A 13483-nucleotide genomic window follows, 5' to 3' on the forward strand; every position below is an offset into this window, starting at 1 on the left:
ATGCACAATGTTCTAGTAAACAAGAAACATTGTTCTGAGAAGAGGCATTTGGTTTTTCAAAATCTATATTCAAAATTTGCTTATTACTTATAAAGTGTGATGCACTTAATATTTGTGACTTGCCACCATTTCCAGTGGTATTTAACTGACTAAAAATTATTCTTTCTGCTTACAGTGTTTGTCTTCTAATTCCCAAGCATCTAACTGCTACAATTTATCACATGAATACTTTACTAGGTCCCGCTTAGTGAGAGATCTCCTGAGATGTAATGTTGGAAGATCAGAAAGTCAGTACCATGTCTGAAATAATTGTGTTAATCAGTAGGTAAGGGAGCTGTTTTTCTTTTTAAAACTAAAATTGATGAAGTTTAATAAGTCTCTCCCGTTCACAGAGTATGATATAAGCTTTCTAGACTGTGAGCTTATAACCTAGATGGTTTTCCTTAGGGTGCCCACACATGAATTGCTCACTCTGCCTTTTATGTTCAGTGACTTACTGTTTGTAAGGGAATATAAGAAGAAAAGTTTCTCTGGGAGGTAAAGAAAACCTCTCATCTTTTTTTTCTCCATGGCTGTAGCAAAACTAGGTTTCTATATGGTCTTTTTTGTTGTTACTTTGTTTTTCCTCAAACATAAAATATGACAGATATGCATTCAGAATATCAAGTTCTTAATTCTATTGCTCTTGCAAAGAACACAGACATGTCTGGTCTTGGCATGGATGCCAGGACAGGTTAAAGGCAGAGCTGTGCTCTGGCATACCTTGTTACTCACCTTTGAGCTTGGGAGTGATCTGGAGTGCTGGCATTCCTTTAGCTGCGAAAAAAGGGAGGAGAGGACAAACAAATGCTGGAGGAGTAAGGAAGTTAAAATGAACACATTTAGAAAAGAACTAAAAAGCTTCTTTTGTTTCAGTTCTCTGTTTAGAAGTTAGAACTTACTGACACTGGGAAAGGGCTACCTGGAGGCAATGTACTGGTCTGCTAGAAATTTTTTTTGTGCTCTTAGGGACTATAAGTAATCACACAACACCCATCTCTTAGCACACTGAGTGTTTGCATCTTGAAAAATATTTTGTTTGCTTCTTTCAAAAGCATTGTGCAGAAGATTAAAGCTTTGGCGTAGGGTGGAATTGAAGCTTGCTTTCAAATAAAAGTAAACAGCATTGTTGGCAGTCCAAGGAATCAGACAAGCAAGAGTTATATTTACAATATATGCGTTGGATATATTAGCACTTAGGGTTTATAGTTGAAAATATTCAAAATACTTAAAAATTGGAATGAAAACACTGCAAAAATTTAACTTTTGAGGAAAGTTGATAGCATATAGTGAATTTTGGTGTTTTTTTTTTTCACTTTGGGAAAACCTTCAGTGGAAAACACAAGATTTATATTGAAAAGAGAGGTCCTGTGAAGAAAGGTACTTTGTTAAGAAAGTCCATCCCGAGGCTGTCTCTTTGGGGTTGTGTGGATCATGAAACTAAGTCTTGAAGAAAGCATGGTTCTCTGCCAAGGTGATTTGCACAACATTACTTGTTGGAGGCCAAGCAATGGAATGCAGTTTGGACTTGCTTTTCTCTGCACTTGAAATGTTTTTTTTAAATACTGTGTTTGTTACTTATGGTGATCCTGTTTTAAATGTGTTTTAAATCAATGAATGGTCAGTATGATCCCTGAAAACATCTTTTGCTGCCAAGAAAAGAAAAATATTATATGAACAACTCAATTTGTTTTCTTAATAGGCACTTGGATCCTTCATTTGCCTTTCAATCTGTTGTTTTTGGTTTTTTTTTTTCCACATTCTTATACAAATAATGCAGAACACTGCATTGTAATAGGGAGGAGAAGTCTAGCATGGATATCTAGTTGAATAAAGTATAGGTCTAAGAACTATAACTGCTTGTCCAGTTCTTATAGTGGAGTGCATCAACTGGGATTTGTGTTGAGGCTGGTGCTGTCACATGTGCATAAATGGTGAGGAGGTAAGCAATAAGCTGAGGATGTCTGATGCTAGCTTACTGAGTAGTTAAGATCAGGGGTTCAAGTGTCCTCTAGCTTTTCAGCATGTAGTGTCAGAAACACAAAGACCTGATGTTGCCCTAATTTAGCTGGAACTGCTAGGGAGTCAGGAATGTTGTGGCTGCAAGTGTACCAGCATGAACTTCTCTCCCTCCTCTCTTCCTGGCAGATGACCTCTTTGATGACTCTTCCACGCCTGTCATATTTTGAGAATGGCAAACAGCAACCGTTTCTGCTTGCTAGGAGTACTTTTTAAGACTAAAAAAAAGTAGCTAAACTAATTTCAGCATGGATTTACTAGCATGGGACTCAGTGCCACCCGGAAAATGTTTCTCACCAGCTCTATTGGAGGGGCTGTGCAACCCATGTTCAAACCCTGTGTCAGGGAACTGTTGTGCCCAGTTTTCTACTGAGCTCCTGGGTTTTGTGTTTTGCTTTTTTTTTTCACTTGCATAACTGAAATATATTCATGATGCTGGTTCCACTGTTACAAGCAAAGACTTTGTGCTGCCTATTGGTCCTATTCCAGTAGTTCACTGAAGCTGTTATTCTAGGAATCCTCTGTGACATTTGTTCTTCTCATTGCCAAGGGGAATATTATAACAGCACAGTGCAATAATTGTCATCATACCCTGGTTCTTCAAACCTTTGGCAATCAGAGCTAATATAATCTTGCTTGGCAAGTCCTGCTTCGTTAACCTGATCTTCTATGACAAGGTGGCCCACTGAGTGGTTGCAGGAAAGGCTGTGGATGCTGTCTACTTAGCCTTTGACACCATTTCCCACAGCATTCTGCTGGAGAAATTGGCTGTTTGTGGCTTAGATTTCACTGGATAAAAACCTGGATTTTTTGTATTTAAAAGCCATGTAGATGTGGCACTTAGGGATGTGGTTTAGTGGCAGACTTGGCAGTGCTGGGTTAACAGTTGGGCTTCATGATCTAAAAGGTCTTTTCCAATCTAAATGATTCTATAAGCTGTCATATCTAATTTTAACATGCACGTAACATTTAATTCTTATTTTTAGTTATTTTTGAAGTTAGAATGCACTATACTGGGAACTGTGCCGGATATTAACCACATGGTTTTTATGTGATAGCCAAAAAGTGTAGAACACAGGGAGATTGTTTTGTTTTGTTTTGTTTTGTTTTTAAAAAAACCATATTATGGGAGGTATGTGGTGGAGTGATCCAGCACCAAAATGTAACTTCAAAACACTTCACTGATTTGTATTTGAACTGAATACAATAAACTTTTTAAGTAGACAGGGAAATTTGAGATTGTTTCAAGCTCTGTGTAGAATGTAGAAAGTGTCTAGTTTTAATTTTTCAATTATGCTCATGTATAATAAACTAAGTAAATGTGGGGTGTGTATTAAGAGAGTGTGTCTTTTTGCATCATTATTATATACTCCTGATGCATTTTTAAACTGAAAAGAAAATTACTGTTGGTTAAATATTCACATTTGCTAAAGGTAGTAGTCTATTAAAAGTCCTTTTCTGTACTGCAGGACTTGTTCAGCGATGTAAGTCAACATTTTCCAGAGTGAATACAGATTATTGGTATTATATTGTCAGCTTGAAGCTGGGATCTGGTAGCATTGCCTGATGGACTAATCACAGTGGGGAGAGCATTTTTTGAAGATGATTTAAGTATCTTTCAGAGAGCTGCCAGCTTGTAAAGATTGTTGCAATGAACTACCAGGTTACAGCATGTCTGGGGTAATTGAAGCACCTCCTCAGATGCCCAGGAAGCATATTTTTCTTTATCATGCAGTTTGGGTCTTAGGCTTTGCGTTACTGAACAGATACAGGGTTGGAATATTAATGTGGCAGAAGAATATATAATATTAAAGGAGACTTCACTGTGAGGGTGATGAGACACTGGCATAGGTTGCCCAGGGAAGTTGTGGCTGCCCATTGCTGGCAGTGTTCAAGGCTAGGTTGGATTTGTCTTTGAGCTACCTGGTCTAGTGGAAGATGTCCCTGCCCATGGCAGGGAGGTTGGAACTGCATGAATACTGCTTCCCAACACTTAAAGGAGCGGTTTTAATTGTGCAAATTATATGCTTGTATATGTCATGCAGTTATTTGTTAGTACCTCAAAATGAGAACAGTGTATTTTGCTTTATTTGGCAATGGACATAGTGCTGTAGAAATACACTGAAATAAATTTAAGACTTAGCTTTTCTATTTGTGAATGAAATTATTCTGACAATTGTGTTTCTTTTTTCTTGCTCATATACGTATAAAAGTTGTGTTTTAACTGCATTATGATGAAACTTATCTGTCCTAACACTGAAATAGCAAATGTAGGTGGTAATGTTTATAGCATAGTCAAAAGCAAGACCTGAGCACACGCATACATTATTGAGCTGGTATCAATCTGACTAGCTCATTTTCCAGTACCAGTGAACTTGTAAAAACTCAGGATCATAGGCATGAAAGCAGCCTTTTAGGTGCCCACATACCTGGTCAGACCTGGTTTCCTCAGTCACCAACTTTTCCTCTGAGGCTTCCACTGAAAGGCATTAGATACATCTTTTATTAAGTGGTGGACAGTGATGACTTTGCAGTTTGAGGGAGAGATGATATGGGCTCAAAATAATTTGATAAACTTTGCCTGCTGCTACCAGTCCCTTCAGGCAAACTCTTCTGTTGCAAGTGCTTTAATAGCATGCAGGAAATGAATTCTCATCACTGACATCTTGAAAATATTTTTATTTTTTTTATTCCCTAGCATAGCCTTTTTTGTACTTCTGTGTGACTGTAATTATGTCCGTTTTAGTTATGTTTTGTTTCCTTTCAGTAACATTTGTCTTTAACTTGCTTTAACACAGGAATATGTTTAGATGCAGAAGAAAATAATTGATTTGAAAGGCATGATAAATGGATAGGTATATGTAGCATCCCTACTCTATCACACTTCTGAATTTAATTGTTTCAAGTTCGCAAAAAAAAGCTTTTAAAAAAATGAACTGTGAAATTCACACACACACACCTGCCCTGTTTAACTCTGGAGGCTTTTTGTAATGTCTTATTAGAAGAGTTTTTACTTTCTGTGGCGTTTGGTTTTCTACAGTGCTATAGCTTCACTTTTCTACTTACTGTTTTAACACAAAGGAATTGCTTGGAATCTCACTTCCAATTTTAGCTGTCAGTTCAGTTCCTGACTTGATATAGATAACACTAGATTATTTTTTTTCCTCCCTCCTTAACAACAACCACCCATCTATTCTAAAACCCTTTTATAATGACACACTTCCTCCCCTCCCAGTGATACATCAAGTCAGATCTACAGGAATTCAAAAATAGTTCAGATATGATGCTGACAGTTTTAAGAGTTTGTCAGTGTTTTAATTTTTTCAAAAGCTTTTTTGCTTTTTTTTCTTTTCCCCTGCCCAATCCAAAGAAAAACGGCAGACTTGAGTCTGCAATAACGTAGCTGTTATTACACAGTCCACTTACATCTTAGGTTGCAAATTTTGTGCAGTTAGAAACAGCTAAAAAAAAGTGCCAGTGTAATTTCAAATACTGTGAGCTTCCCTCTCTACTGTAGAACGTGTTTGCAGTTTTTATGCTTTCTAACTGCAAAAATGTTACACTACTCTGTCAGAAAATGCCTCCATACAATGTATACTTTGGCTGACTCAGGAATCTGGAGCTAGGTACTTGAATGATGGTTGCCAGTTTAATATCATTAAGCTTCCTTGATGTTAAAAGGAGTTATGTACAGTTATGCAGGTATGAATATACAGTTAGCAGACATCTGCTCATGTGATCTGGTATAGCTGTCTCTTATTTCAGTTTTATGCATGGATTCCCCAGAAACAGGGATGTCTTCACTACTCTGATTTGGAACTCATGACAGTTACAACAGACAGTAGTGGCTTTAGTTGTAGAGCAATACTTTGGATTTACAATAGCAAAGTTTGGCCAATCATTTGCCAAAGTGAATTGGAAGGGTTTCTGTTGATTTTAGGTGTTGGGCACTCTTCTACTTCAGCAGTTTGCTATGATGTTTACGTTAAATTTAGGAATCATTTAGTTTTCTCCTCGAATCAGTGTTTCAACACAATTTCATGATCTGGGCAGTGGTGGTGTGCCTGTAGACTTTGTCAGTATTTTAGGAAAGATGTAATACTTCACGACCTAGTTGCTGTTTGGCATTTGGATTGATCCAATAAGTTTTTTTATGACAATTATCCAGAATTACCAATGGTAGGAAGCAAACCCCAATATATTAGATAATAAACATTACTACAGAGCTGATTTTGATCCTATTTGCTGTGCATAAAGACCAGTTTGTTAGAAGTTACCCTTTTATTTAAAATTGGACCTGAGGGGGAGGGAAGCTAGTCCAAGGAAGGTCATATCATGCACTTAGAGAGAAATTTTGGATTTTCTTAGATACTGAAAAACAAAGCTGATCTCTCAGATACGCATAATGGTTCCCTTGATTACAGTTTCATCATTTCATTTGTAAATGCATTTTTTGTTTTTTGTTTGACAGAGCACAGCTCATCTAAATGATTAAAAGTCTGTAGTAATAGTATTCAAAAGGTGTTTTTCTTCCATTTTGTGTCATGATGTGAGAGATGTTTTGCAGCAATATATACTTTCTTTTCTGGCAGCCTTAATGCTCTTTCATCTTTTGTTTCCCTTCTTGTTCCCTTTTGCATACAGGAAAAGTAAATGCATCAGATGCTCTGATCACTGTACTTGATTGTGTACCTTGGAAAAGCAGTCAGATTAATTTGAAGATGTAGCATTGCTTCATTTCCACTTCCACTGGTGTAGGGAGTTGAGTAATTTGTCTCTAAAGAGGTTCTCGGGCTGTAGCATCTGCTTTCTTAAAATGCAGAAAGCTTCAAATAACCCTGATGTTTGTAGTTACTCTCGTATGTCAACTTCATCGAGAAAAACCTTACTCATGCGTACAAATTCTTATTAATGATTTGATAGTTATCTTTTGCTAACTACTTGCCAATTTGTTTGTATTATACGTATCCCTTTCATATACAAATCCAAACATAAAGCCTTTAAATTTTGGCAGCTCTAGCAAGTTACATGGCTGGCCATTTTGAATACCTGACTTGTCTGAAAGACATGAAACAGGTAGTTGCTTCTCTTTACATACTAACAGGCTTCCACTTATTTTAGATACATATTTTGGAGGAAATCTAAGTCTGTGGAGTTGTTACATTTGCCAGTTTCATCTCTGGGGCATGAATATCAGCAGAGGAACCATTTTCTGTAGTGGTAAAAAGTGAAAAAGCTGTTAGGTTTGATTGTCTGTTTTTTGGACAGAGTGTGTAGGAGTCTCATGTACTCACAGCTGAGTGTTAAATTGTCTCAGATCTTTGTTAACTTCTGAAATAAACCCCTGGGTTTGGTCATATCCTTTTGGAAAGATTGCCAGCTTTTAAAGGAATCACTCTATATTACCCACTTTTCAAGTCTGGGAGGCTATTGATGTTGATACTTTCCTTCAAAATCTGAAAAATTCAAAGTGTTTCAGCAGTATTGCAGTGAAAGAACTTTTCCAAATTAGTCTGATATTTGTTTTTGAAGTATTATTGCCTCTTTTCCTAAGGTGACTTGGTCTGTTACCCTTAAAGACTTTTTGTATTTTACTTTAACCATGTAGAACCTCAAAGAATGTCTTGTTCAACAGCACCCGAGAATTGTGTCTGGGTTACCACCTGTGCTCAACTCACTGGATTCTACAAATGAAGAATTCCAAACATAGTGCTTGTATTTCTCCCTTAACTTAATGCACTGTTTCACTGCTTTCTCCCTTTTAAATTTTATTAACCATCAATTACCTGGGTTTCAGTCTACAGGGCAATGCATCCCTTTTAGGCCAACCCAGCCTGAATAATGTTTCAAACAAGTCAGTGTACAGGTGGTGTCTAGATAAGTCTGATTGCTTTTTCTGAGTCTATTTCTCTTTCGACTTCTGGCATATTTCAGTATAACATCATGTGCTTTTTCCTTAGACCTCTGTTTTATTTTAGCCTTTGTGACCTTTGGATGTTGATTTGTGCATTGATAGCTAGGTTTGGAGTGTTCATTTAATAAGTGGTAAAAGGTGGCAGGGAGTGATAGACTTTCTCAGCGAAATCATTACTCATCAGTCTTACTGTGGTCTTACTGTCTTACTGTATTAAATTTTCACTTTTTTCTTATGAAAGATGATAGTATTACTAAGTAAGTAAAGGGTCTTTTTGTGAGAAAATACAGAATCAAGCCATCCATTTCAAAATGAATATGAACCTCTTGGCAGAAGCTGGTTCTGGCAAAACAAATAATGCAGTAGAAATGTGGAGAAAGAGGCAGATAAGAAAACCTGTGTATATTAAGTATGTGTTATAAATATGAACTGTTTTATGAAGTCATTTGTTAAATGCCACGTGTGGAACTAAAGTTCAGGCTTTTGGTAAAATTGGTCTACAGTATGAAAAAGTTTTCATTTTTAGGATCACTTAAATAAAGAAGTACCTGAGGAAGAAATGTTAAAATAAGAGTTTACATTATTCTCTGCAGAATCTCACTGAAGTAGAGAATGAGCTCTGCAGCATTTGTGTTGTGAACCTGCAATGAGGGAGTGTATGGGAACATGCTCTAAAGGTTATTTGTTACCAGGTGTTTGGGATAAAAAATGGATAATAGACGTTTGAAGATAAAAAGGATTAATTCTGAGGGAGTGATTGATGGCTTCATTCTTGTGAAAAATGAGTCATACTAAACTAGAAGAGCCTGCACCTTCTCTGCAGAACACTCAGAAAATGATAGTGGTGATTTGTATCATATTGCACTCTGCAATAGGTCCCCATATCACTTAATGTCATTTGAATTGCATAGCTAGACACAACATTCAAAGTTTCAAGTGATGATAAAGAAATCCCTTTTAAATAAAAATTGAAGAGAAATGCCTGCTGTAATACTGTTATTTTGTTTCCTTGAAAGTATCCTACTCTTCTAATGGAATCTGACATTTGATTCAGTCTTACTATTAAATATGAAAGTTGGGATGAACTAGACCTGCTTGATTTGTTTAGGAATCAGGTGGCAGCTAAAATTTTGAATACCTGCTATAGAAGGAAAAAAAGCTAACCACTGAGTTCCTTTTTTCTTAGTTTCTGGCATGGTCTTTTCTAACAGTTTATGCTCATTATAGCACATAGAGCTGAAGTAGGATGGCACAGATCAGTAATTAAAGAACGCCTGTATCCATCTGCCTGGTGACTTTTATGCTTTGTTGTCTTTATATATCTACATGTTGCATTGGCTGTAAACAGCTAAACAGAAGGACTTCCCAGTCAGGTTCCAAATCCTAACATTGTGTCATATTTTATGTCTCAGAGTTCTGAAGCCTCTGAAGTGGTAATCCTGGAGCGCTGCTGGATTGTGGAATTCAGGAGTAAAACAGATGTTTCAATAGTTCTCAGTAAGTAAGACATAGCTCAATATGTTCAGTGTCAATTTTTGCTGTCAATAAAAATAACAAACTCAACTACTGAAACTTGCAAATAAGTTAGCTAAATACATTCTATTGTCTGTTAAATGCCCATGTCTAAACACTGCTTCTCTCTGAATTTATGCCTAAAAAGAAAATCCTAAAAGCTATTGTTTTACTTTTTCTAAATCAGGTGAAATCCATATATTATAATCTTCATCTGACAATAAGTAGATGTATGAGGTTCAGTTTTGTTAGATATTATGTACAGTATGGGTTTTATATTGATGCATAGCCAATTCATCTTATTCTTGAATGATTATTTGCCAACCTCACCATTAAATGAGGGGATTTCCTATTTTTGTCTCTTCCTATCAACTCTTCATTAATAAACGTGTTAAAAAACACTATGAAAAAAATAGTTATTTCATAGAAATTGGAATAATAATTTAAGTGCAAGGATTGATTTTATTTGGAGAAAAGGCTGACATAATTTTCTCTACAGGAATAAATCTCCAGTAGCCATTGTGGTAGAAATTTTTTATGATGTGGATTCTTTCTGATACCACTGCAGAGATCTGAAGTCCTTAGATCTATATGATATTTTCTATTGGCTGTAAGAGCAGTTTTAGTAAAAGTAGCAGGCTGATATAGCAAGCTGGTAAAAGTAGCTACAGGGGAAAAAAGGTTATGTTGCATTTGTAGGATGATGGCCAGCTTTGTATTTAGTAGAAGTTCCTACTTACTTTATAATCAGCAAAACTTCCAGTCCACTTCAATGGAAATGTTACATTAATTATGCTAACTTTTGTCCTCACGTGCTAAAGTGATTCATATTTTTGTAGAACAGTTTGGGTTGGAAGGGACCTTAAAGATCATCTAGTTCTGACCCTCTTGCCATGGGCAGGGACACCTTATACCAGACCAATTTGTTCAAAGGCCTGTCTAACCTGGCCTTGGGTTTTGGTCACGTTTCAGAAGGCAGCATTGTGGGGTTTATCATTTCTGAGGAGTAGTTCATATCCTGCATATTTACTAGTGGAATTAAGTCTCTTGTCTCTTACTCATGTTGAGACACTGCATCAAAAAAGACTTCTTTCTGGATTTGGAAGCATTGCTTTGCCTTATTATAGCAGCTGAATGATTACCATTGACTCTTAAATTGAGACACTTAAAATTGTGCTCTTATTTAGTCCAATTCATTGATTGGAATCATCAGCTTTATGAGGTGGTGATGTTACAGTTTGAGTATAAATACAGTTATGCCAGTTCTGTTCTGGCACTTCTTTTATAATGCTTGAACATAATGCTGCTAAACTGAACCAAGAATACAGTTGTGATTGCTGACAGGACTCTCAATTAGCTCTGAAGCCTGCAAACAGGGCAGTTTCTGTGGCAGTGAGACTGGCAGGTTTTAAGTATAAAAGCTGGGAAACTAGACAACGATGAATACTGAGTGAGCACTTCAAGCTGCCAGTGGAGAAAGACTGTGAATATGTGTGGAGGAAGAAATATGCTTGCATAGTTACGAAGAGAAATTGCTAGCTGAGAGACAGACTTTTCAAAACAAAGTTTTTGAAGGTCAGTAGTGTGATTAGAAGTAAGGATGGCATTCTGACCAGCCTCTAAAAACATGAAGAAGCTGTGCAGAGAACTCCAGGTATGCAGAGCCAGCAAATGAGGATGAATGTCTGGGATGCAACTGAAGGAATACAGCAGAAGATAGAGACAGACAGGTATATGAGAAATGGATTTCAAACTTGGCAATTTTCCTGTGCCGGAAAACAAGGACAACAGCCTGGCTGCTGCTGATTTGTTGGATGGGAAAAGAAAAAGAAAGCCAGGCTATTATAAGGTATTAGAACAAAACTGAAGACAAATGAAAATGATACATTGTGTACTGAGTGACGATAAAATACCAAAAGAAGTGTAATAATCCATGTATCGTAGGTGAGAACAAAATTCAGATGACAAAATGGGAGAGAAAAGCGAAACTCAGAAACTAGGAAGAGTACTTTGTCAGTGGGGTCTTTGATAATGAAAAACTAGCTCTATTGTCACAAGAATATATCTCTTAGCCATTGGGAGTCAGAAAAACTTCAAAATATCTATCTGAGACTTTTAAAGGATTTGGGTGAAAGCAGGAATAGGACATACCTGCTCATAATGTCAAATTCCTTGTGGAACAGAGCTGTGCAGGAAAACAGAAGCAGCTCCACTAAAGGAAGTAGAGTTGGTCTTTGAGGTTTAATTTGGGGTATGGCTGGGAAGGGACTTGCAGACTTGGAGATGAAGATAATTAGCTGGTGGGTCAACTTAGAACCATGAGGGGATGGTTAGAGCGAGCTTTTGGCCAGTTGTCTCCATATTTCTCCTAGTGGTGGGCTGAATCCCAGGAGACATAAGGAAGAGTGAGAAATCAAGAGTAATTTGGATATCTAGGAAGAGAATGTAATGTCAGGCAGTGTAGTTAACATAAAAGGAAAAATAAGGATACTTTCGTGCAGCACCTGGTGATATTGTGGAGCTGACCATTGCCTCAAGATGGTGTGAGCACTGAAACATAATGGGAGTACAGAAGAGTTCAGGCAGTTGCAGCAGATAATCCTTTGCTTCAAGTGTAGTGCTCCGAAAGCATTCTAGCTCAAAAGGTTTCTAAGCAGGACATGAAAGAAAATAGGAGGACTTGTTAGGTGAGTGTTGTTCTGTATGTGTCTGTTTTCTTGAACGCCCTTCCAGAAATTAGTTGCTATTAGCAGAACAGTGTGAGTAGGATCTGATTGTGACAGTTCATACATATGTGATTCATTCCTGAACTCCTGGAAGGTGTGATAAGGAAAGCGTTTCAACCCTTTTATCCAAAAAGATCTTAAAACTGGAAATTGCTTTTGTGCACTAAGATGTTTGAGCAGTGCACTGTTAACTGCCTTCCCTTGGTTTCTTCTCAGGAATAACCACCATTTTTGTGTCATCAAAAGGCAACAGGTGACAGTACAAGTGACTCTCTTCTGAGAGGTACAGAGTCACCCATTTACCAACCTGGCACCCTCTCTAGAGGAGTGTACTCCTCACTGGGGGCATGTATCAGGGATGTCACTGAGAGACCACCAAAACTCATACAGTCCGCTTACTGTTATCTGCTGCTTTTGTTTTAATGTGGGCACCAGTGATACAGCCAGGAGCAGTCTGAGGGGCCTTGACAGGCTTGAGAGGTGGGCCATGAACCTTATGAAGTTCAAAAAGGTGCAAGGTCATGTGCCTGGATCAGGGCAATCCCAGGCACATATACAGGCTGGGCAGAGACTGAATTGAGAGTAGCCCTGAGGAGAAGGACTTGAGGGTGTTGGTTTACAGGAAGCTCAGCATCAGCCAGCAATGTATGTTTTCAGGTCAGAAAGCCAACCATATGCTGGGCTGCATCAAAAGAAGCATGACCAGCAAGTTGAGCAGGGAGAATCACATCTCTGCTTTCACCTGGAGTACTTCATTTGTTCTGAATCTCCCAATATTAAGGGCATGGACTTGTTGGAGTTGAGACCAGAGGAGGGCCACAAAGATGATCGGAGGGCTGGAGCACCTCTCCTATGAAGACAGGCTGAGAGAGCTTGGTCAGCTTGGAGAAGAGAAGGCTCTGGAGAGACCTCAGAACAGCTTCCAGTGCCTAAGGGAGGCCTAAAGAAATCTGGAGAGGGGCTTCCTACATGTGCATGTAGGGATAGGACAAGGGGAATAGCTTTAAACTGACAGAGGGGAGATTGGGATTGAGCATTAGGAAGTTCTTCAGGTCACAGGTTGCCTATGGAAGCTGTGGCTGCTCCATCCTTGGCAGTGCTCAAGGCTAGGTTGGATGGGGCTTTGAGCAACTTGGTCTAGTGGAAGGTGTCCCTGCCTATGGGGTTTGAACTGCATGATCTTTATATGGTCCCCTCCAAACCACTTGATGATTCTCTTATCTAAGCTTGCACAATGCAGGCAGGCATCATTGCCTCCCCAGGCACAGAAATA

At 38.0% G+C, this 13483-nt stretch overlaps 1 protein-coding gene across 1 annotated transcript in view; it reads left to right on the plus strand.

Moving 5' to 3' along the window:
• Positions 1-9413: 9413 nt before the first annotated feature.
• The window catches only part of INPP4B (inositol polyphosphate-4-phosphatase type II B), a 200052-nt gene continuing 195982 nt past the window's right edge, over positions 9414-13483 (plus strand). The window contains exon 1 of the mRNA XM_034065005.1: positions 9414-9469. The gene's annotated coding sequence lies outside the window, so the exon portion shown is untranslated. The remainder of the gene's footprint in view (positions 9470-13483) is intronic.

This window comes from Melopsittacus undulatus, chromosome 7 (genome assembly GCF_012275295.1).
Source record: "Melopsittacus undulatus isolate bMelUnd1 chromosome 7, bMelUnd1.mat.Z, whole genome shotgun sequence".
Taxonomy (NCBI): Eukaryota; Metazoa; Chordata; class Aves; order Psittaciformes; family Psittaculidae; genus Melopsittacus; species Melopsittacus undulatus.